The sequence below is a fragment of the Aedes aegypti genome, unplaced genomic scaffold (assembly GCF_002204515.2).
Source record: "Aedes aegypti strain LVP_AGWG unplaced genomic scaffold, AaegL5.0 Primary Assembly AGWG_AaegL5_hic_scaff_265_PBJ_arrow, whole genome shotgun sequence".
NCBI lineage: Eukaryota > Metazoa > Arthropoda > Insecta > Diptera > Culicidae > Aedes > Aedes aegypti.
Window position 1 is genome coordinate 1 of NW_018735923.1, and position 21947 is coordinate 21947.

Consider the following 21947-nt stretch of genomic DNA (forward strand, 5'->3'; position numbering starts at 1 on the left):
TTTTCGACACCCACCCCCCCTCGTAACGCTTTTTGTATGAATATTTTTTACAAATTTTGTATGAGCCGTAACATCATGAGGGTGGAAGAAGGCTCAGATGCCATTACCTGACAAGCGCCGATCCGGCTCAGAACATAGTACCCAATAAAGGATTATGACTATGTCAACCCTAGCATGACCTCCCTGCTTGCATAGATAACCATGGGATCATAAAGGCAACCATTCCAGCGAGATAGATAGCGGCTCTTAGGGGGACCCATAAGAGATGATCAACCAAGACAAACAACTAGCGGAATGTGAAGGAGAGGCTTCTGGATCCATCTGTAACCGGCTAAGGTTCCCGTCAAGAAAGGAGGCGACCAATATCAACTTAAGTGAGAACAGTGTGGGTGAAAGCCTAGATACCGTGACGACAGCGCCGTATGCGGCAGATGAATGAGATGAGGTGGCGAGAAAGACGAACGAAGAGCTGGCAGAAGTCGTGAATCATTCGCGTCAAACAAGGCACCGGGACCCGAGGGTATCCCGAATGTTGCTTTGAAAGTGACAGAGAATGCGGATCCGGACATGTTCAGAACCACGATGCAACGCTGCATAGATCTAAAAATCTTCCCGGATGTATGCAAGCGACAGAAATTGGAGCTACTACCAAAGGCGACTGAGACCGCTCGAGGAGTCCTTCGTCGGCGAATACCAAGCTGGTTTCCGTGAGGGCCGTTCTACAACGGACCAGATGTTTAGCTTGCGAATGATCCTAGATAAACTCCGGGAGTATAACTTGCAGACTCACCATCTGTTTATTGATTTCAAGGCGACGTATGACTCAGTGAAAAAAAATGAACTGTGGCAGATAATATTTGAACATGGTTTTCCGGCGAAACTAATTAGGCTGATACGTGCTACGCTGGTTGGTTCGAAATCAAGTGTTCGGATCACAGACGAAGTGTCACCCTCGTTCGTGACGTTAGATGGGTTGAAGCAGGAGACGCACTTTCGAATTTACTGTTCAACATTGTACTCGAGGGTGCTATTAGGAGATCTGGCGTGCAGATAAATGGCACTACTATCCAAGGTCGCATATGCTCCTTGGCTTTGCGGACGATATAGACCTACAGTCGAAGCGCGTTATAACGACATCACAATAGCCTACAGTCGAAGCGCGTTACAACGACCGTCGCAATAGAGAAAGTCGTTATAGAGCATAGATATAACATTGAATATTTTTCATGGGACCGAAAAATGTCGCTATAGAGAGCTTTTGTCGTTATAAAAATTGTCGTTAATAGGAACTTCGACTGTTACTGGAATCGGTCGCAGGTCAGTGGAAGAGGCCTTGGACTCATACCCGCCAATTATAAAGTTTCTTGAGATCGTACATTACGAGTCCTCAACATTAAAAAATTTTGTACTTAATCGTTCCTATCGGAATGACTCATGTTCAGAATTTGAGACAAATGGAATTTGCCCAGGAAAATTGTGAAAATTGCAAAATGTCTTGATTTTGAATGAATATCCAGTAGAATGTCATCCTATGCAATGACGTGACGCTACGCTGTAGCCAGCAAAGGAATCACCAGTTTTGCGCGCTCTGCATTTCCTCTCTCGTTTCCATCGTTTCATCGATAGGTACACACTAGATTGCTGGCTACACAAAGATCGTACAAGAGACGGAGAAAACTAACAAGTAGCACATGTTTCTCTCATTTCGTCCAGGGTGTCATGAATGTTCAGAGGAATGGGTTATAGATGCGCTAAGAATATATTGCAAAAGAGGCGTAATTTCCACTAAACATGTGCTTAGATTCGTCTGTAATGATCGAGGATGTAAAAAGTTCAACACATTGCGTAATTGGACAAGTTATCCTGAACAAAAAAACGACAGTTTAAGACAAAAACACTAAACATTTCACACATGGACTTGAATTATCGTTTAAGTAAAACAATTTCAGCATGTGCCAATGACAGTCCCATAGTTCATTACTCATCGTTCGTTGTTATGCCAAGCAACACAGACACGTGAACTATTTTGTCTATCTTTTGCAGTCGCGTAAAGCTCCGCAAATATAGGTACTAGGGTAGGAGCTCTACGCGACTACATATAACTTATATTGATAACATTTTGCCTTACACATTGCGCAACCTCAAAACGCCCAATTGAAGATGATAAGAAAGCACGCAGAAATATGGTAAAAGTTTCAAGTGTATTGTTATGTGTACCTAATAGCTAGCAGGCACGTCATCAATGGCCGCATGTATAGAAATCAATCATTTCCCTGGCGTATCGCCGCTTGATTGTGATTTCTCCCATCTCTTATCGCCCCGCACGGAACGTGTTCATCCTCTACATTTTATTGCGCTCACTGAACGGCTGTCTTCCGTGACTAACAAAGACCGTCCGCCGGACAGTGCTGATAGCTACTGTGCGCAAATTGTGTCTAGATATTGATTCCCTGACCCCCGTTGAGCCACTTACCTGTTTGTTGGCGAATATAAGTAGAACGGCATCTCTGAGTTCATCTTCCGCCAGCATTCGCATCAGTTCTTCGCGGCTTCGCCGATACGTTCCGCGATCGTTACTGTCCACGACGAAGATAAGTCCCTACAAAGAACAATGGATAAGAATGTGTTCTAAGTGGAAAAGCTCAGAGCTCGCAATGCTTACTTGTGTGTCTGGAAGTAATGCCTCCACAGTGGTCGGATCTTGTCCTGACCGCCCACGTCCCATACGGTAAAACTAATGTTTTTGTATTCTACAGTCTCCACGTTGAAACCTGGAAGATTGCGCATGGGAGTTGAGTATTTCATGCTTACCACAAACAATTATGAATTCTCACCAATGGTAGGAATCGTTGTAACAATTTCTCCTAATTTAGTTTATACAGGATTGTGGTTTTACCGGCGGCGTCCAATCCGACCATCAGTATTCTCATCTCCTTCTTGCCGAACAGTCCTTTGAACAAGTTTGCGAACACGTTCCCCATGCTGCTTGTTTTGTTTTATCTTTCGCTAAGTTTTTCGGGGGGTTTGGAAGGTGTGTCTCCTCACAACTTATCCACAAGCTAATAAAAAATCCTAACCTAAGGAGAACGGAATTTGGGGGTTGTTCCTGCCTTTCTTTTTGTATTGTGGGTTACGTTGGACTCTCCTCCGTTGTAGAAGGGTACTTTCGCCTACTTAAGTTTTGGGGGCGCTACGTTTGTGATGCTCCTCCAGTAGTTGGTTTTACACTAGAGTTAGAATGTTAAACCTGCAACGAAAAACAAAAACAAATGATTAGGAATGTGTATTTTATGACGGTAGGTGTACTGAATGAGAGAATTTGAAAAACAATGTATATGGAGTATATAAACTAAGCATATCTAAATAAAAATTCCAAACCAGTTTACAATTAAACCGTAATCATCGCCATTTGGATTTTATATCTATTTACAATCCACAATGGAAACTAAATTGTCAGACCTAGAGAAGATCATATCTTGACTGCAGTGTAAAACTCTAATACACTAGTCTTCTCATTCATGTGTTCGCTATAATACTGCTTCCACATTTCAAATTTTAAACGTGTTTTTGGATGCTACCTGGATTGAAATTTTAGATTGTATTAAAGGGAACATTCTGGGATTTTTAAACTTGTACGTATAGCATCTTCCAGTATGTCCCAATATACGGTTTTGTTTGTTACGGTCACTAGAAAACACTGAGAATGTGGATTGTGGTGAGAGTAACATCATCCGAGGACTTCTTATTTTAAAACATACAACTGGCGCTCGTCAGAAAAGAAAAGAGAAGATTACACTGACCTACACTCATCTACGCGAGTATGTGAGAGTGATATTGGCTTTGAGTGTAATGCGTTATATGGACAGAAGATTGCCAATATATCTGGCGAAAGAACACGGGATAAATGACGAAAAATGAAAAGTGAAGGAAACTGTTTATTGACCATTATGGTCCAACGATAGCTATGATCGTATTATACACATTGATAAGGGATGATTCAAGTATTAGGTAACGCAAAATTTGTCAATTTTGGACCCCCTCCCTCCCCACGTAGAAGCTTTCGCATGTATTTTTTTGTATGGACGGCAACACTACGGAAGACCCTTCCCTCCACATTTTGCATCACGTAATATTTAAACGATCCCTTCCCAAGTCCCATTCATATCTGTACATATTTCTGTTATTCTAGTCAATAACGGGAGTAGGCAACTACGAATTGTACGGTACTTATTTCATAATCATATCCAAACAATTCGTAGAATGATGATGAAAACGCAGTCCTTAATTTAATATATTATTGCTTTGTTCTTCGGTTACGAAATTGAAGGGAGCATTAGAGTCTGGAGTATTCCATTAATGACCGAAAGTTTGTTTCTTGATTCGTTGTGAGCATGTCAATGGCACTGATGCGTGCCACACCGATGTTCTTAAACGGAGCTTAAAATGTGAAAGAGTTGTCACCGACACGAAACCGTCCCTTATTGTACCATCGAATAACGTTCGATTTAGTTTTCGATGAAGTTTATTACCAAGGTGTGCATCCCAAAATTAGTTTTCCAATTCCCAGATTTTTCCCGGATGCCCAAGAATAAACAAACAGATAAACTCTGCGGCTTGATATTTTTGTTTTTTTTACCCTCTAATACCCAAACCCGCTTTTAAACAGAATACCTTTTAGAATATTGTGTATTTTGTCTTAGCGCAATATAACATTCTTGAGCTTTTATTCAAGTTGATAATCGTATGAACAAAGATGTCCTCGGCAGATATAATTTCACAAATAAACGTCAATTTTGGACACCTTCCTGACTATACCTGACTCTAACTTTCAACTTGACGATAATTCATCATGCTTTTTTAAGTGAAAGAAAGTGATCCTAAAATTTGGCTAATTATGTTTCCATGAAAAAAATAGCCATTGCTTAGAAATTTGTTTGGAGAATTGCTTCAAGGATTTCCACATAGATTTCTCAGAAATTCATTCGCAACATAATTTCCCAGATATTCCTTAGATACATCTCAATAAACTTTTCTAAGATTTCCTTAAGAAGTTACTCATCTCCAGGATTTCTTCAGGAGTACGTAAGAGTATCCAATCGATCTTTTTTCAAATTGATTATTTGATTCATTAAATTTGTACTATTCGAATTTTGCGAAGCGACTTCTATTTATCTTCATTTAAATACGGAAATCTTCATTGGTGTTTCTGTATACATAGTTTCACCAGTCTTACTTGGATATTCTAGGCAAACTTGTAAATATTGACATGATTTAATGAAGTGAACTCTATATTTGTCAAGATGTTAAGCAAAATGCGAGAAACTAGACATTGAGTTGATCTAGAAAACCTTAGAATGAATAAAAGTATTTCGCAGCAAAAGCAATACACGCCAACTTCGAAGAAGTTGTTCGCAGAGCACTGTTGATATCAGAAAATTTGAATTATGAGGATAATTATAAGCAATAAAGTACAGTTTACTCTATTATGCATAAAAACCATTTTATCCATGAGGAACTGCTATTTTGAAAGATTGAGTAACTATTTTTTCTATATATCGTATTGAATATAAACATCATAATTATCAACTATAGACATCGATCAGGCGATAACTTTGCCGACAATCAACTCGTATAATATTATAGTATTGATATTTTTCCCTGACCTCAAGTGAAATTCTCTGAGTTTCGCTGGCTTTCCAGATCATTGAATCCAATTGAATTCCCTGACATTCCCGAACTTTCCAGGTTTTTCCTGGTAATCGACACCCTGGAAATGTTTAAAAATAAAAATCAGAAAAATCAAAAACCAAAATTTATTCTCCAAACCGTGTTTAGTTCGATTTTAGATAATGCAAAATGTACTTAGATCGAAAATACGCATATTGATGACCCACAATTCGTTGTTACTCCGTGATTGACCAGAATAATCGAAGTTGCACAAGTAACCAAGAGATGTTGCTTGGAAGAAGCTTTCCATCTTCAAAGTACACTGTCGAGAACTCCAAACATTAAAAAGTCAATAGCAGCGCCGGCCACGTCCTCACGGTCATCGGGAAGTGAAGGAATGTTAGTGTGACATCCATTGTTACTAGAGACCGAGATCACCTCTGCATCTCCATGGTTATCACGGGAATGAATTTTGTTAGTGCGGAGAGGTCATAGCTGCATGATCAGGATTCACCATGGAAAGTGATGCGATTCATCAGTTCAAAAAATCACTTATCAGTGCTCTGAAGACAACATGAACATATGGTAAGTCCAAACTTTTGGCGCAAATCTAGAGAACCAGACAGCGACTCACGCTGAAAACTTAATCGATTGATCACCACCAGCGAGTGACCGATCGATCAAGCCCTCAGCCTGATCCGCTGTCCGGCTTTCCTGATCCGTGCTCCCGCAAATCTTTAACGAAGCACTGCCCAGTAGAACATATACAGAATAAACCGACTTATTTCCGCTATACACTTTTTTCAAAAGCTGCACTAGCCGAATCTAATAATTTTAACACATCCGTTCGCGCGCGCTGCTTACTGCGAGCTCAAAAATAAAAAAAGAGTTTTAGTTAACCCTTTTAATACAATATGAAATTTGGAGCACTTGATCTAACTTATTTATGAACTATTTTTTATTTAAATATATAAAATACTGCAAACTAAAAACGGTTTAATTTTTAGTTTTCGGCAAAAATTTATATATGAAATATTTAAAAAGAAAAACCCTTCCACCCCCTAGAATTCAAAGAAAGTTCAGAGATTGTTGAATTATATAAACAAAATTCTGATCTGTGTATCTAATCCTCCACATAAGGTCAAAGTTCAATAGCCAACCCATTACCTTTTAGGAATGCTTTAGAAATTATGCTAATTCATGGTGAAATTCTGGATCTGGTGAAACTCATGTTGGATCCAAGGAAAAATGTTTTTAACACAAACAAATTCTCTAAATACCTACATGTTTTCTTCTAAGTAATCTTTGAACGATTTGGTCAAGAATCTTTAAAGATGACACGGACATCGGACATCGTCTTCAGCCATTTAGCTGCACAGACTGTAACTTAACACTAGACAACGGACAAGCATGCTTCAGTGGCACAGCCGAGAAACATGCCTGACGAAAATTTTCAAGGACTGAACTGGAACAAAAACAAAACCAAATGCTCCCGAGCGTCAAAGCACTGGTTTACTCGCATATGTCGTGCTCCCGAGTAAACGAAGTAAAATGTGATTCGTGAACGTGTTCGGAGTTGTTCAGAGTCAATTGTGCTTTTGGGAAAAAAAGCTGCTTCCTCTCCGAGACTTATGGTTTCCAAGGATTTTTACTACAATCTGGTAGTTTACTAACGATTTGATGGTTATACAATAAATTTGTCTGTCAAAACCATAATAAATCACACTTTGCTTGGTTACTCGCGAGTAAACGTTCGCGAGCTTGTTGCTACTTCTTTTGGCATGTTTCCTGAGTAGACGGGAGCGGGCTTACTCACACCCAGCCAGTTCGCGAGTCTGTAATGTTTGTTATGCGTTGGTATTCACTCGTGAGCTTTTTCGTGATGCGAACTTTTCCACCATTGGTCATTATACAAAACAAGTATGAGTTGGTAGACAGTCCTGCACCTCCTGGAAAAAAATCTAGTTTTACCCATACATATTGCATGAAATTGAATCAAACCGGTACGAGCTCCTATGTTTGAAATACTTATGTTATCGATATGTGTTCCAAATTCCCGGGTATTTCTCGTATATTTCTCGGTAATATTCAATTCTCGGGTTATTTTTTTCGCTTTTTCAGCATGGATGGACACCCTGCAAGCTGTTGTTTGTAGGGTAGAAGCACCGGTTTTGGTAAGTCTAAGAGCAAATATTTTCTAAAAATAAATAAACTTTACATGTACAAAATTTACGTCAAATGAAAGCCTTTAATCAATATGATGTATATCGAAACTTTCGTGCCTGTTGTTCAATATTGCGCTTGAAGGTGTCATCCGGAGAGTCGGACTTAACAGTCGAGGCACGATTTTCACGAGATCCGGACAATTTGTTTGCTTCGCGGACGACATGGATATTATTGGGAGAAAATTTGAAACGGTGGCAGATTTGTTCACCCGTCTTAAACGCGAAGCAACAAGAGTCGGGCTAATGGTGAATGCGTCGAAAACAAAGTAGAGTAAAGTGGGGCAAAAGTTCGAGTGGGGTAAGAGTTTCTTTTTAATATTTCTAGCTCAATCCAAAACAAATCTTATAAATGTCATGGTGGTTCGAATGCTATTCAAGTAAGAGACTTGCAATCCAAATATCATAAAAATCGATTGAGATTTGGAAAAGTTATGGCTATTTGTTGTTTTCCGACGTGAATATTGTAATTTTTGGTCAAACTTTCGTTGCATCGAACCAATTGAAGATAAAATCTTTTTCAATATTTTATGTAAGGGTGTTTCTAAACCTATCATAAGGTTGCTTTGAGGTGTATTAGTTTTTGCATAAATGCTTGAAAACAATTTTTGGCCCATAGTGGGGCAAAAGTTCGAATCTGCGGGGCAAAAGTTCGACCCATGTATAAAATCACGGAAAAATTTGCAAATTGCCTAAAACCCACATATTATCTTCAAATTTAGTTAAATTTGTCTGATCGTGTGAAAACTGTCACCAAAATTTTACATTTCCACTTAGTTTTGTGAAAAACTGCTATTTTGGGTATATTACAATTAACCCCAGTTGTGGGCAATTTTTTGATGACAATTTAGTGTGTATTTTTCGTTCAACTTAAGTTTACGGCTGGTGTGAAGTATGCCTGTCATAAAAGGGTCGATATTTTGTGTTTTGGCCAGCGAACTTTTGTCCCACACTAGATTCGAACTCTTGCCCCACCGGTGGGGCAAAAGTTCGAATAAGACAATCAATTTTGAAACTGTTATAACTAAAAATGGGTAAATATTTTGACACAAGTTTGTTCATCAAAATTATAGCCGATATGTTGAAGGTTCACTGTATGGTATTTGTTTTGTTTTAACTGCTATTGTTTTCCTGGAAACTTTGATTATACCACTAAGGTCGAACTTTTGCCCCACCTTACTCTACATGCTGGTTGGCGGAACTGAGCGCGACAGGGCCCGCCTAGGAAGCAGTGTTACGATAGACGGGGATACCTTCGAGGTGGTGGACGAGTTCGTCTACCTCGAATCCTTGTTGACGGCTGACAACAATGTTAGTCGGGAAATACGAAGGCGCAACATCAGCGGAAGTCGTGCCTACTATGGGCTCCAGAAGAAACTGCGGTCAAGAAAGGTTCAACCCCGCACCAAATGCATGATGTACAAAACGCTCATAAGACCGGTAGTCCTCTATGGGGTATGAGGCGTGGACTATGCTCGAGGGGGACTTGCAAGCTCTTGGGGTTTTCGAACGCCGAGTGCTAAGGACAATCTTCGGCGGCGTGCAGGAGAACGGCGTGTGGCGGCGAAGGATGAACCACGAGCTCGCTCAACTCTACGGCGAACCCAGTATCGTGAAGGTAGCTAAAACTGGAAGGATACGCTGGACAGGGCATGTTGCAAGAATGTCGGACAACAACCCTGTAAAGATGGTGTTCGCTACGAATCCGGTCGGAACAAGAAGGCGTGGGGCGCAGCGAGCTAGGTGAATTGACCAGGTGCACCAGGACCTGGAGAGCGTGGGTCACAGTCGAGGATGGAGAGAAGCGGCCATGAACCGAGGAGTGAATTGGCGAAATATTGTTGGCAAGGCTTCATTAAGATAATTGATGTAAAAACAAATAAATAAATAAATAACTTTTAGACCGACTTTTAGACAACTTCACCGAGGAGACCCTCCGATGTCATGTCGATGCGAATCATATCTTACTACAGGGTGTCCATTCAAAATAAGTTTTCAAATTCCCGGATTTTTCCCGGATGTCCAAGAACTTAAAAAACAGATTACAAAAAGATCCTGTGACTCGATATCAGGGCTGTTACAACAGTCGCGAATTTCGCAAGGCCAGGCGCAAACATCACGAATGACGGCAATTCTGTCGCCAAAAACGCGGATTTCCTAAATCATGCCACAAAAATCGCCAATAAATTGTTTTGACACAAGTTGTGCAGTTCATCATTAGGAAATTTGTATTTAAAAATGTAAACTCTCGTCATCTCATTAAGTGCTGTAAAGTGCAATTTGTAGTTTAGTCACTAGGGCCCAGTTTTGCAGAAAATAGCGTTTTTTTTTCGTTCAATATCAAGAAAGTTTACTTGACAGAAAATGCATTCACTATATTCAATTCTTCAACTGAAACACAGTGAACACAATTTCATCGTATAAGTTTCAGTTTTAAACTGAAAAACTGTTTGTGAAGTATCGATGATGGCAATAATTACGATGACGGATTCTTGATAGTAAAAAATGTGGTGTAGGAAAATATAAAAAGCAATAACATTTCATCTGTAATTCGACATTTAAAAAGCATTAAAGAATATAAAATCTGAAGGCACTTGCTAAGATGGTTAGGATTCATTGTGTATCTAGATATAATATCGGAAAAAATGTCAGTTAAACAATTTGCTACCATTCTGAAAATGCACAATCCAAAAGCTTATAATTTAAAAGTCGATAACGGTGGCGGCCACGTCCTTACGGTTATCGGGAAGGGAAAGAATGTTAGAGAACCATTGTTACTAGAGACCGAGTATACCTCTGCATATCCACAGTTTCCGTGGAAAGGATATTGGGTTAGTGGGATAAGGAAAGGATCTGCGAGTCAAAATATTCACGCATCTTTTATAAAACGTCGAAAGAGCTTTAAATGTATAATGCAATGTACTGTATATTGGTCAATTACTGTCGGACTAATGAAATGTTATCGTAATCCGGGTCATTTGGCGAATTTGATCGGTATCAAAAAGCAATATCTTTTAAGGATGCTTCATACGTGCTAAGATTTCAAACAGTTTTAGTTTTATAAGGATAGTTTTGCACAGAAATATTAACAGTTTTTTTTAAGGTGTAAACAATACTGTTGGAAAAGTCAGTACTAAACAATCCGCTGGTGCTAAGTTTATATGCAAAATTTGAATATGAATTTTGTTGAACTATTGAACTCGATTTTAAAATCATACTGCATAACTAGCGTAGTTTTTCGAACCGTTTATTTTCGGAAAACGTGCCTATTACAAGGTAAATAAACTACATTTAGGTATATTATTCTAGTTTCCAAAGTTAAACTTCACAATAAAATGATCAAATGCAAAAGCTGTAAGATTTTTTTACGTAATTTTCTGTATTAGGGGACCCACATTTAGTAGATGGAGTAATTTATTATTCTTATTTTTACTTTATTATATGAAAATCAATTTCGCCCCAGTGGACCATTTTCATTTTTTTATTTTCAAGCTAGGTTTATGATACATTCTTATTTCCTAAAAAAAAATAGTTACATGCACTGATGGAGTTCAACGAAGTACTGGTTTTGCCAAAATTAAGTTGACAATATCTCAGTTCCTAAGGATAATATAACAGAAAGTTATAGTGATTAATTTGCCCCTGGATTACGGTACTAAGAAAAGTGCATCAAAGAACACAGAAATTTGTTAAAACAATTAAGTTTACACAACAATGTTAAAATATTTTTTACGAAAAATCGATTGGGTATTGTGACATGAAGATTTCGATGACAATTTGAATATTTCAGTGGGCTTCGTGGCCGTGCGGTTAGTGTCGTCAGGCAGTGATCGTCGTGGGTGTGGGTTCGATTCCCGCGTCAGCCATAGAAACTTTTCGTCAGGAATGTTTCTCGGCTGTGCCACTGGAGCATGCTTGTCCGTTGTCTAGTGTTAAGTTACAGTCTGTGCAGCTAAATGGCTGAAGACGGTGTCCGTGTCTTTTAATTTTTTTGGCGCGGATTGGTGCTTCTGCTTCCAGTCGCGGATCGAATTTCAGAAGTCGCGGTTTTCGCGGATAACATTTTGAAGTTTTTATAATAGCTCTGTATTATTGGTTAAAATTTTTAAAGAGTTTTAGATCAAAGATATAACATATTTGTTGAAATATCTAAAAGATCGTGACTCCCTCGAATAGGGTCTTAAAGCACTGTCCCAATTTTAGAACCAAACGCTAAGACTTAGACCAGAAACACATGTTTACTAAATATTTAAATGGTTTTCGTTGGTGTAAGTCCAAAAAACATTTTTTACGGTTTTTGAGATTTTGTCAGACCTCTTGGTTTGAACTCAAATTTTGGGCATATTTTGTTTACCGTGTCCCTTCCGAAATGTCAGATAGGAACAACCCTAGTGTTAAAACTCTCAGGTTAAAACTAAAAGCCCTGTGGCGTTTTTTCGACAAAGTGATCGTCAAACATGATCAAAAGTGTCAAGGTTCATATTTGGAATTATTTTTAAAATTAAAGTTTACATATGTTATATCCGTTATTTGAGCTTGAAAAATTGCTAAAATAGTCGCAAGAACATGCTTTTTCGTATTATTAAATAAGAACAAGAATTCATTAAACATTTTAGGACCCAATTCATAGAAAGTTCAGAGAAATTTTGGAATTATATAAACTCAAATAGCCAACTTATTTCCTTCTAAGAATGCCTTAAGAATTATGCGTTAGACATGGCTTGTTCATGGAGAAATAGTTGATCTGATGAAACTCATGTTGAATCCAAGAAAAAACATAACAGAGACGGTATTTCCAAATACATGTTATTGTTCTCCTATGAAACTGGCTGAAACTTTTGACATAAATCCAAGATTGCAATTTCCAAGTAATCTTCAAAAAATTTGATCAAGATATCAAGAATCTTGTCAAAAAAATAACAAAAATCTGGTCAAGAATACCTAGAGGTCCTCGTTATTGTTTTATCCATCAAAGATCTAGTTACGAAATTTGTTTTGGATGATTGAAAGAATTCGCTGTCAATCTGCAGAAATCTACACAAAATCTCGTCAGAGGCCTCATAATAACTTTGTAATAGATCAAAGACTAGTCAAATTAGTAATCCTGACAAGGCTTCATTAAGAATCAGTATCATCAACAACCCTAGAAATCCGCCAAAGGGAACTCTTAATGAATCTGTCCAGGATTTCAGAAGATCTCCCAATAAATGCAAACTTTTTTTGGCTTAGCATTCTGCGAACATCTAAAAATCTACTAAGAATTTAAAGCAAAATCAGCCTAGGATCTTTTCTAGAATCCACTAAAAATCTTATTAGCAATTTACTAATACTTCAGTGATCTCTCAGAAAGAACTTTCAAATACTGGTCAATTATCGGTTCGATTCCGGTAAATATCTCATTAAATATTTACCACGAACTAAAATGAAAATCTAACACTCATCTCGAAAAGCACCTTGCCAAAAATCCCCTTCTAGAAATGTTTCAAAGATCCTACTTACCAAAAATTATTCATGATGTGAAGTACTAATAACAGACGACTTAAAACTTAAACAAACCGGTAGTTTTATGTTTGAAATACATATTTTCCCGGGGTGTTCTCCAAATTCCCGGGTATTTCCCGTATTTTTCCCGATCATTTGTAATTCCCGGGTTTTTCCCGGTTTTCCCGGATTTCCCGGATGGATGGACACCCTGTTACTAGCACATTTTGTTTGTTTGTTGAACTGTTTTAAGATTTTTTATATAAGTTTTTCCTTGCACTCCAGGAATGATACACGGTAGGCCCAATTTATAATGGAGTAATCCAGATGATCACAGAAAATGCATTATTTGTGAAGGAAAAAAAGCAAAAATTTTTCGCTGTGCTTGCCCAGTATGTCTCTTAGATCATGCTGAGATCTTCGACAAGATCTTATCAACATCAATTTTTAGAGGTCCGCAAAATGGTCAATATTCTCAACCAAGCCCTTTCCTCGAGCATTAACGATTTTCAACACAACGAGAAACTCACTGTTGTGGAACATCAAACGCAAAGCTTGGAAAATAGTATAACCGTTGACGGATTTGGTTATTCTGCAAAACGGTCAGCAGCTTTGTTTCCATGTACACCACAATTCTAAAGGATCTACGCGAAGGCTGTCTCCTGTGGGCAAATTGTAGAATAGCTTTGTAGCCATGGGTGAACGAACGACTTGAACTGAAGAGTGAATACTACACTGGCTGAGCCGGCAAGTATAAGGAAAGGTTGCTAAGCAGCGCATTCGTCACTCAGCTGGCTGAAAATACACTGAAAAACTCTGTAGGTCGCAGATGAAGCAAGCCTATCTAAGAAAATATTCCTTTTTACTTGTGAAGTGAGTGATAAAGTGAAATTTTTATAATTAATTCACTTAGAGTTTTCATAAACGTGCTAATAATACATCTAAAAGTGAATGTGGTTCTTTAAGATTCAACAATTTTATCACGTAAAATGGTACTCTAAAAAGTTTTCGATATCCCAATATAAATTTAATGAAAAAAAAAGGATTCATACATTCTTCAAAAGTATGTGAAATTACAAAAATTTCTCCGTATTCTTTGCACTAAATTTCCATAACCAATAAGAAAAAATACCGTTCTTAACAATTGCTCAGCGGGGGCTCCAATTGGGCACCTCTGCTCTAGATCAGTTCTCTAGCGACTAAATACAAGTAAAGCATATAAATGTTATGGTTTTCCTCAATTTTATCGTGCTCTTGAACCTAGAATATGTACATCATGTAGGTACATGTGTTTCTATAATTTACGACCAATAAAAATTAAACTGCATATCTAGGTCCAACTGTTTTATCGTGTTTATAAAATAAGAATGCAATTTTGTTCCCGTTCATGATAAGATAACGATCGCCGTGGAAACAGGTGAGTAATGTTTGTCACATGGCACCTGTTTCGCTAGTTACATTGCTGCGTACCTAGACCATGCTATGAAGATATCCAGACAGACAATCGACATACATACACCACTCTGTATAGAACAAGTCAATGCAGTCACGAGAGGTAGCAGTTTAGAAGGTTTTATCAATATAACAAAATCTTTACGCGTGTCAGAAACTCCTCGACACCCACCCCTCCCAGCTGTCTAGATGTCAGTTCAGCTCCAGTTTCTGGGGAGTCCCTTCATTCACTCAATACTAAACCGACTGCTGGAAAGCTATACGTCAGCGGTAAAGTGAAAGAGAAAACTAGGGAAACAATTATTAATTATGCGGCATGTACACACACAACACGGAAGTTATCTTAATTAAGCCGAATCATGTCGTCGTGTCCATAGTTAGCAACGGTTTAAGAAGAAAAAACGCCTTTTGCATTCGTCGGACGCACTAGGCGTCGGCGTCCATGTATTACGTGATGTTTTGAACGTTGACGGATTCAGTCTTTCTCCTATAATTCTCTCTGTAATACTTATCATATGGTTCATAACGTTCGAGCCAATTCCCATAATTCCCCTACAAGAAGGTGGCGTAATTTGTGGATGGAGCCTATTGTGGTTTCCGAGCACGAAATGAAGCGGCAAAAACTTGTACGAGTTTAGCGAGTTGTTTGAAATGATGGAAACTCATGGAAGTCATACCCAACTGATTAGTGCTGTGGCTTTCTTCAGCTCGAGAAGTACTTTTATGCACATCGATACTGAAGATTACGACTGTGTTCAAGTTCTGATCTGGACGAATGTCTTTCTATATTTCTCAAAACAAAATCGACATTGACAGTGAGTGGTAGCTCTGCAAGGATCATTCCATACGGTCAACGCCATTTCTGTACTCATTTTCATTGACGCACTGGAAGTTTATGTTCTGCAACTTGGTTATTGCCAGTTTGACTTGGTTCATTGAAGGCAGTTAATTGATTGCAGATTTACTCTTCCTATTTCAATTATAGACCACGAATCAGTTGTTCGATACGGGTCCCATGGAATAAACAGGATACCTAGTATAAAAACGCCATGAAAACGAAACAGATTCAACGGGAATCGTTATGGAAAGCTTCGCAGACTCAGTTTTTGGACATTTCAGTTAGTCGTCGACTTTTGTAAGCTTGCTCTGTACTGCGACTTCATTATTGCCAGCTCGATCTCATGTGAAGGCAGTCAATTAACTTGTCGTAGTTTTTATTGCTTTTCCTGTTCTAATAATAGACTACGGATCACTTGTCTAATCCGAGTCCCATGGAAAACAGGGTAACTGTTAAGGTAGTTCTCTCTCCTTAAGATGAAACAGCTTGAAATTCAAATTGAATATCGTACCAAAACTTCAAATGCACAAAATTAAGTTCATACGTTCATTATTATACCAATTCAGTGTTTTTCAAATCGTGAGTAGGGGCTCAAGTCGGTGACAGCCATCTTTATATTGCAGATTGTTTCACCTTAAACGGAGCAAGAAATAGAACATGTTTCTTACAATAGTGTTTATTGAATAGTTGCAGTGCACTTTCTAATTCATAAGTATTTTCTGTTATGATAATTTTTTTTTATGTTTTGACATATTTGTACAATTGTTACATTTACGTGAAATTGTGAAATAAGCTAACTAAGAAAAGGGAAAGCCATGATGTAATGCCAAAGAATAAGACGGTGCACTGCTTAAGTCGTACTGTACTGCAACTTGGTTAATGCTGACTTGAGGGATTTCAAAGAAAGCATTTAATTGATTGCAGTTTTTACTCTTCCTGTTCTAATAATAGACCGCCAATAGGTTACTACATCGGGGTCCCATGGAAAACAGGGGATACATTTTTCATTCTTCTAGGCATTACATCTTCACTTGGACATCAGTTATCGACTAGTACCATTTTTTGCAATTGTTATACCGTTTAGTCAGCACGAAGAGGAGAACTTGATAAAAAAGAGATAAGAGATTAGAAATAAAAAAGCGGCTAAAATGAATCCCAGGTACTAAAGGCTTTATTAGTACCACTAAAATTCTACTCCATGCCTGGAAATATCTTTGAACCAGCCGGAACTTCAATCCTCATGAAAACTTGAGACAAAATCATCTGCACTGTACTGTACTGCAACTTGGTTAATGCTGACTTGAAGGATTTCAAAGAAAATATTTAATTGATTGCAGCTTTACTCTTCCTGTTCTAATAATAGACCGATAAATTACTACATCGGGATCCCATGGAAAACAGGGGGAATACATTCGGCAGTGGTCGGTTAGTGTGAGAAATTTAAGGCACTGACTGCCAAGTGTCTTGGTAATTGAATTCTAGGGCTTGGAAAAAATGAGGTGTAACTGCAGTGATTAATTTCATCTTCTGTAAAAATCAACATCGAGAGCATTTTGCGAAATAGGAAACGAAATCGAGTAATTTTAAGTAGTACGATTGACAAAGAAAGCATATGAACTGAAAACTGAATATATCAAGTATGTACTACAATAAGGATGCAATTACTCGCAATCTATTCTCTCTTCTGGGTTTAAGGATGTCAAAAATGCCGACAAACTTGCATCTTGCCATCTTTGTTCACAGAAGTAAGGATCGATGAGGAGAAAATCGATTATTTTACTAACTGTCGTATTCTAGAATAACACTATTTAATACATAATATTCAATGGAGAAGCAGACTCTATTCTAGTTAAGATGTCGAGGAAAAGGTCATGATGTGATCTCACATACAGTATTGGTAAGCTAGATCTCAGTTATTTATGGACCGATTCGAATGAAACTTTCACAGAACATCAGATACAGCTTGAATTTTAACATATATTTTTGAATAAATTTTCCAATCACGAGTTTATAAGTAATAACGGTTTGACTAAAGTGTAATTTTCGACGAAAAATTCAAAACTTTTTATCTCAAAATCTGAATGCTCTACACAAAAACTGTCTTCAGCAAACTTATTCATTTCGTCAAAATCTACAACTTTGCTGAAGATACCATGAAGCTATTCCTTCAATATGTTTAGTTATGTCAATTATAAAAAATCGTCAAAAAATTCACTTTAGTCAACCCGTTACTGCTTTTCAACGTGTGATTGGAAAAATCACTTAAAAATATATGTTAAAATTCAAGTTATGTCTGATATTCTGTGAAAAATTCATTCAAATCGGTCCATAAATAACCGAGATATAGTTTATCAAAGTTGGTCATTTTGTTTGGAAAATCAAAAAAGTTGCAAATGTTTTGTCCAATACTGTAGGAATTAGAATATGAGAATTATCTAGTTGAACCGTTGTACTGTACTGCAACTTGGTTAATGCTCACTTGAAGGATTTCAAAGGAAGCATTTAATTGATTGCAGATTTTATCTTCCTGTTCTAATAATAGACCGCCGATAAATTACTACATCGGGGTCCCATGGAAAAACAGGGGATATATTCGGCAGTGTGAGAAGGGTAAGGCACTGACCGCAAAGTGCCATGAAGAATGAATTCTAGGGCTTAGAAAAAATGAGGTGTAACTGCAGTGCAGTTTCATCATCTGTGAAAATCAAAATCAAGAACATTTATAGAAAACAAAATCGATCAATTCTCGTGTTTTAGTAATCATAAGGGCGTATCTGCAGTAATCGATGTCTCTTCGTCGATTTACTCTATTGCTAATTACTTGGCCCAGTGACTGTTTTGACTGCTGTTTTGATTCAGTAGGGAGTAATCATCGTCCTTCTAGAAAAGAAAATCGATTGAACTTCATGTACTGATCCAAAGGAAAATCGACTAAGATAAATCGATCACTGCAGATACGTCTGTATGATACTCAACGCAAAAATTTGCAACTGCATTCAGAATCAACCTTTAAACAACGCTTTACAACAACTTCTTAGATTGGATTTTAAGCTTGGTCTGGTCGAGGTCTTTTTTCTCTGGGCGCAAAGTCATTGCTTTAGTCTTATTATATACAATCGAGAAAATAGTACAATTGGTAAGGGAAGCTCATAAAATTAATATTTCAAACGTTTATTATAATAAGGGCATAAAAAGCATAATCGATGACGCGTAATCTATTCTCTCTTATGTATGCCACCTTTATTCACGGAAGAAAGGAACGATGAGGAGAAATCGAATGAGGATGAACAAGAATATTGAACAAAGAAGCAGGCTCTGTTTCAGTTAAGGTGAAACATCTCGGAATCCAAAGATGGCCGTTACAACGGCCGACTTGTTCCCCTACTCACGTTTTTAAAGGCACAAAACTGGAGAAATAGTTGGCAAACGTTTCTGGTCTTCTTATTTCAAGCTTTCTGCTAGTACACAAAGCCAAAATAAAAAGTTCACTGTTGTTGGATGCTTTCTTCGCGTGATTTGTGCCTTTGAAGTTTCAGTGCAATCTTAGAAGTTGATTTCAAACTGTTTCACCTTAAGATGTCAATAGAAAGATCTTGATGTAATCTTACAGAAGTTTTGAATACTGACACTGTTCAATTGGACCGTTTTGTACTGTACTGCAACTTGGTTAATGCTCACTTGAAGGATTTCAAAGAAGCATTTAATTGATTGCAGATTTTACTCTACCTGTTCTAATAATAGACACCGATAAGTTACTACATCGGGGTCCCATGGAAACAGGGGACACATTTGTTGAAAAAAGTTAAGACAGCTATTTGCAATCCATGAAAATTACCTTCCTTATCATTGTTGACATCCTGACCAGAGTGGAACGTACTTTTCAGATCACTGTTGCGAGAGTATTGCTACAGTTATCAATCAAAAGCTTTCTTTGGTAAAGTTACTTCTTTTTTGCATGCTTTGGCAGACAAGTATCTAGAGAAATCAAGGGATTCCAGAACGCAAGTATTGAATAGTAAACAAAACAAACATTGTTTTATAATACATACTTTTGAACACCATTATTTAATAGAAATGATAACTGTAATTCTGTATACGATCACCATAACTTGTATAATAATGTCACGTATTTATATGAATTTGAAGCGAGATAATATTCAATTGCTTCCATCCTACAGAAGCACCGCGACTCGATTGAAAACTCCCAAGGACAACATTTCAAAAATCTATTTCCCCATCAAAAAGAGCAATCAATTAGCGCACCACTTTCGAAACACACAGCACAAGCCATAACCCCGTCACAACTTTTGCACAACATCGCACCCCCCTGGCAGCACTGGGGGACGACCCCTTTCGGCCATCGTTGTCCACACTGCACTGACACTCACTCATTGACGGATTCGACCAAACGACGATGACGAGGCTTTTGCACCCTTCCCGTCCACTGTGCCGGGCTTCGAATTCTTCTTTCTTTCATCACCGGTTCTGCTCTGTCTGTGCTACCGATGACGAACCCAGGAAAAAGGTATGATTCAGCCAACGGCGGTGACGGTGGCTCTGACGGCAATGACGAACTAATAAATTTTGCTAAACGTTTTTTCTTCATGGGCATCGCAAGAACGAAAGTAAGTTTGAATGATGGATTAAGTCTGAAAAATGACATTCTTAAACCTTATGATACAATTAAGGCGCACGAATCCATCATTCAATCATCAGCAATCATAAAAAAATTAACAAATAAGTTTTTTCGTTCAAATTTAGAGAATTCTGCATGAAAATCTACTATTGCATTACATATAGCAAGTGTATGATGGTTTTATTCCTCTTAAAGCTTAGGGATAGTCGGAGCGGTTGGGTAGCTTAGGGTAGTCGGAGCGGTTGGCCAATGGGGTAGAATGAGCATCCCTTGAAAACTGCATTAAATTCCTAAAATTTCATCTAAAATAACATGCAATCCAAAAGCTGACAGGAAAATGAACAATAGGCATGTTATAAGTCAGTGTTCAAAACTCATAGAAAACGAAATAAATGATGTTCGAAAAAAAAAACTGCCCATACTGCCCCGAATGGCTCTTACAAATTTCATCTTTTTAGAATAATGATGTTTGACTATTAGAATGTGGGTGATAAATATTGTTGTGAACAGTTTTCAAAACAACCTTTGCCGTTATGTTCAATATTACAACAAAATCATGAATTTTTAGTAAAATATGATAGTTTTCACATCAAAATTATACTGTAAATCCTCCAATATCCTCCGAAGAAACAATATACCATTTGAACCTCTAAGTTAAACCTTTCAGATCCTGCTTTCCCCCTTTTTGAGATACTGATGTTGGAAAACTATGATTTTTTTTTGAATAAAAATGGTCATATCTTATAATCGAATGGGTAGAATCACTGAATTCTTTCACCAAAAATACGCGTTTCAACTAGTTCTAAAACTTTGTAGAAGACTTATTTTTTATAGACTTTGAAATAAAAAAAATCTGGGCAAAATATCAATTTTTCACGGACTACCCTACCCTGCATCATTGAAAACGCCATAGCAAGGGCTACGGTAGACTTACAAGGTTGGCGTCTTCGGCAAAGTTGTTCATATAACAACTTTGAAAGAATAAAAGTTGACAAAAGTATTTCCGTATTTTGTTGGACCAGCCTAATGTCACTTAATGTCAAAATGTAGTCCTCATCATTCTTTGGGATTGTAGATGGATTTCCGGGAGAATTCTGGAATAATTTCGAAATAATCACAGATAGATTTCTGAATAAATTTGAAGGGATTTCTTGAATAATTACTTAAGGATTTTCCTTAAAATCTGAAAGATTCCCATGACGATTTATGGAAGAATTACAAATTAATTTTGAGATGTGTTTCATAGTGATATCCAGAAGAATCCTGTGAGATTTTCAGAAAATTCCGCACGGAAGAATTCACTAAGACATCCGGAAGGATTCCTGAAAATTTTCCGGAATGATTTCAGAGCGATGTCCGGAAGAACTGCCGAAAGATTTACGGGAAAATTTTAAACGGAATTACCGGAACTTATTTCAGAGTAGCTTTAATAAGAGTATTAGAAAGATTTCCGCTAGAATCTCAGTCAGGCATTGCAGAATTCGCTCTCATTTGAGTATGAAGCACGATCAAAGCAAGCAAAGAAAAAACATCCCATTGATAAATGAAGCAGCGAGCGAGAGCCCCAAAGAGAGAGCGATGATAAAATTTATTTATCTCACTTGTTTACCGTTTTCTTTACTGGCACGATAAACAATCCACGAACTTCCAA

General features: G+C 37.7%; 1 pseudogene; it reads right to left on the reverse strand.

The window, feature by feature from the left end:
* Positions 1-2643: 2643 nt before the first annotated feature.
* Positions 2644-19728, reverse strand: LOC110681037 (annotated as a pseudogene).
* Between the last annotated feature and the right edge of the window lie 2219 nt (positions 19729-21947).